Genomic DNA, 4,668 nt, shown 5'->3' with positions numbered 1-4,668 from the left:
ATTCATATCTCACTCCAGTTCATATTGGTAGTACAGAGCAGAGGCTGCTAATCCCATAGTCCCCTCTATGAGCAAAAGGACATGCTCTAAATCATGACTCACTCTCTAGTTTGTTCCTGAGGCAGTGTAACTATGTACAGCCCCTTACTCTGGACAAATTGTGAAATTACAATCTAGCTCTGAACAAATCACCCTAAAAGGTGGTGAGATGGCAGCTGTGGTTCACCCCACGCTTACCCTTAAAGGGTTAATATAGGCTGAGAAGGGGGCCAATTAACTAGACAGGCCACAGCTGAGAGGAATCAGGTGGCTTAAGTAATCCCCTGAATAATGAAGGATCCCAGTTGAGGAGGAACTGGCTGGTCTGGGTTCATAAAGGCAGGAAGCTGATAGCAGACAGGGCAACAGGGAAGCAGTCTACAGTCACTCTCTGGAGAAGGGAGGTTGTGTTTAGGGCTACAGAGGTAAGTAGCATATAATTGTCCCCTAGGAGGAAGAAATTGTAAGGCTGGCAACAGCAGGATAGAACAGTGGGGAATGTGGGGCTCTGCTGCCCCTTTAAAAGTGGGAGGGCTGTAAGGTTGAGCAATGGGGATGGGGCCATGGTGTGGGCACTTCTAGGGCCCCCACTTTTAGGGTGCTACTGCTGCTCCTGGCTGGCAATCCTGGGGGGTAAGTGCCAGATGGTGAGGAAAGGGCTCAGAGAAAGGCAGTAAAGTTCAGGAGTTTTTTGCTGATTAGAGGGTTCCTGAGCTGAAACCTGGAGAAGAGGGCAGGCCAGGGTTCCCCTACCAGCAACTGAGGGAGTGGTACCATGGGGAAGTGGATGGGGAGACTGCAAGGGAGAAAAGACTTTGCATATGTCCCTATTCTGGGGTGTCACAGTGACCTGGCTTGAGGTTCAAATAAGAAACATCTGTGGTTGCTGACTTGGAGAGAGAGCGGCAATAGGGTGTGCAGCAAACAGCAGAAGGGGGCCCCAGACCTAGAAGGAGCTAATCACCATAGTGGGTAGGAAGAGGTTGTTAGTGGACCCCATGAGAGGAACATCTTAAATATGACCTAGCATAGTGTTGCTAATTTTGGCAATATGTCATAGTGTTGCATTTTTAAAATGCCACCTCCTGGAGACAGGAGAATCTCCGCGTTCATTTAAATAGGAAAGTAAGTTTTTAGCCCTATGATTGCAGAGGAGAGCTGAAAAATGGGATCCAAGTGTAACATTGAGGCTCAAAAAAGAGGAGGCAAATGAAAAGAATCCCAAGTTTTATTTTTAAAATCTCATAATGTTTAAAGTCTTATTCATGATCTTTAAATGTGTGGGTTTGGTAATGATTCTGTTACTACTTATGTTCATACTTTCAGCATGTTTGTTATGGAAAGTGGTTCTTGCCATATAATGGATATCAACCTGTAGGAAATTGAAGTAAGGTCCTGTTTTCTCTTTGCCAAGTGGTAGCAGATCTCAGGGCCTTATGTCAGTTTCCCATTGGAGGAGTAATAGGTTATGCAAAGTCAATGTATATTCTAATCTTATTTGTTTAATAACAATGCACAGTGGTAATGACTATCTGGATGCAGCTTTTTCTCTATGGAGAGTTACATCCTGAGTGCTTATAACTCAATGGCTCATAATATGCATGACAGTACTTGTTTCCATAACAGTACTTAAATTTGTTGGTAAAATACTGGGCATCAGGTGACTCTACAAGGCAGACAGTAAGTAGAAAAGTGAACCAGGCATGGGGTTTAGTTGTACTATGCACTACACAAACTTAGAGGTACATGTGATGCTACCCTAAATAGCTTACAATATACAGGCCTGATCATGTGAAGACTTCAGGGCGTGAGAAACTTCTCTCATTAGAGTAGTCCCATTGATGTAAATGGGACTATGCATGCAGGTAAAATTACTTACGTGCTTAAATCTTTCTCAGGACTGGCCTTAAGGAACAGTAAGAATTGAGACGGACAAAAAGGGAGTTGAAGCACAGACAGCTGGCTTAAGCAATTCAATGCAAGTTACTGATGTCCAAAATCGTCTATCAAATAGTGATCATGAGTATAATTGGTGGGGTAGAAGACGATGACTGTAGTTCTAAAATTTCTCGGGGCAGGCTTGATAGTGGTAAGAAAGCAAACCAATTTGGAATGTGTAAACGTGTCAAAGGGAATTACAGCAACACTATAGGAGAAAGTGAAGCCATATTTGGATTATCATGTGTACAGTTCTATGTACCTTATTGTGAAGGAAAGATCCGATAAATTGAGACAGTACAAAGGAGACTAGAACCTGGGAGCTGCAAGGACAGTTATTGTGGATGTTAAAATGGATCTGCGACTTTTCAGGGGAGGAGAAAGAGGGAGGTCCCCAGCTAGCATAGAACCAATGCCCTAACTGAAGTATAGGGAAGGCTCCAGAGGGGCAACACAGGGTGTCTGTGCTTTTGGGGAAACTGATTTTTGACAAAGAAGAAATTTTCAGAATAAGCAAATGACTTCCTACTTATCTTCAATATTTTCCGTCCTATAACCAAAGGATTAAAACTAGTCTGACCATAATGGCACACCACCTCTGCTTTGGTAATGTAAAGGGGCTATATAATGCTGGCTTAAATAGCAGGCTGAAGCTTCACTTGGTTGTACTGAATCTATGCCACATCTCTTACAATCCAGGAGGTCATGACTAGAAGTGTGATGGTGAGCTTTAGCAATGTCTGACTGTTACTTAAGAACCCATGAAGGCTATTTCAGGCAGGCCTTATTTAGAGCAGCTTCAGAGCTGCTCTAAAAGTTGTACTGGGTATTGAACAAACCCTGTGACTAGCTAGAGCTGGTGTGTGTGTGTGTTTGTGGACATGTTTCTTGACAAAAAAAAAAAAACATTTTAGAAAATCTTAATTTTAGAAAGCTTGAAATTGTGTTAAAATTGTAATTTTTATACCTCTAACTATTTCACCCCACACCAGTAGTAGCAGCATATAGTGTATATAACACTTAAGTGGATTTTTTTAAATAAAGAGCAGCTGCTTCTTAGCACTGATTGAAACAGTTACCTTCTTTTTTTAGATCAATATACTCCAGAGACGCTTTGACCTAGAAAACAAGATAAACTGTTTCAATTGGTGCTACGTAGCAGCTGCTGTTAATTATTGTAAAATCTAAAATAAAAAATTCAGCTATGGTATGGCTAATAGAATATTAAAAAAACCTCAATTCTGAAATTGAAATTCCATTTCACAAGAAATTTCTAAATACCCTTTTATTCAAATTTGGAAGGAAACCAAATTTGAAATACTTAAAATAAAATAAAAAAAGCAGTTTTTTAAATATATAATCAGCTTTAGTGCTAGCCCTATAATTGGAGTGCTATAGTCATAGGCACCAACTCCGTGGTGTGTGTTCTGGGACTCAAGTACTCTTGGGGGGAAGAAATGGGGGGTGCTCAGCACCAATGAGCCACCAGCAGGTGGCAGGAGCATGTACATAGCGCACAGTGAAACCAGAAGGCAGAAAGCACCCACTAGTAAAAACAGAAGTCTGTGCCTGTGGCTATGGTAACTTCTACCTACCACCTTTGCACCCCCATGCCCACTTTGGTCCCATGCTGAGCTTGGCTATACCTAAAGATTGGGGCCCATGTGTAGTTATTGAGGATCAGGGCCCAAACACTTGAGCTCTAACATTTGATAAAGGTTTAAATCAACATAACACGCCTTCTTTTTCCTCATGTACAGTATAGCACTGCTTTCTATCACTCACTTCCCTGACTTTTTTACTTTTGTGTCGGGTCTTTCTAAAGAGGTCTCCATGGGTTTCCTCATCCTTTCTATTTTCGTTTTAAACATTTTCATCATGAACTGAAGATAAACTTTTTAGTCATCCACAATTAAACTCTTGTTAACAACAAACATTCCCTAATATTTCCAACATTTGGAAAAGTAGAAAGGCTGATTAAAAGCCAACTTGTCCTAGTGGTGTGTGTGTGTGATCTTATCAGATTGGCCTTTCCTTTCCAGCTGTCATGGTTTTATGTGGTGTAAATGATACTCTTGTTACCAGATGGTATAAGAAAGAAACTGCTTCAGGGAGGTATCTGCTATTTAATTCTGCACATCCAGTGTCTACTGTAAAAAAGAATGACTTTTTAAACTCATCAGTAAAGTGTCTGAATTTTGCAATGTACACTTGGCAACGGAAGCCCTGAACTGAATAAGTATACACTAACCAGATATGACCCCTTTGTTATAGACAACAAACCGGACCACCAATAAAATCACTCAAAATAATGCTCAGAGTGGTGATCACAATACTGCTATTCTCATCACAACAAGGATAACTGTGCTAAAACACAAAGGGTCAAATTGAGTTCTTATTGACACTGGAGCATAGTCACAGTAACTGTGTTGAAGGCAGGGGATTGATTCTGGGTTTTCAGAGGCTCAACTGACAGAAGACTTTGTTTTAACCTTTTCTGCACAGCAAGTACTTATGAGGAAGAAAGGAAATTCTGCACATATTAAAAGAACCTTTAATTGGACACTAAGGGATTAATTTTGTTTTCAGATAATGGTTTGCAATTCTCACTGAAGTCAAAGGGAGTTACATGCACAAATCTGAAGACAGAATTGAACTTCAAATATTGCCTGCCTCCTACTAGCACCCCTT

The sequence above is a fragment of the Caretta caretta genome, chromosome 4 (assembly GCF_965140235.1).
Source record: "Caretta caretta isolate rCarCar2 chromosome 4, rCarCar1.hap1, whole genome shotgun sequence".
Taxonomy (NCBI): domain Eukaryota; kingdom Metazoa; phylum Chordata; order Testudines; family Cheloniidae; genus Caretta; species Caretta caretta.
The sequence above is the reverse complement of the archived record's forward strand: the minus strand, read 5'-3'. Positions refer to the sequence as shown.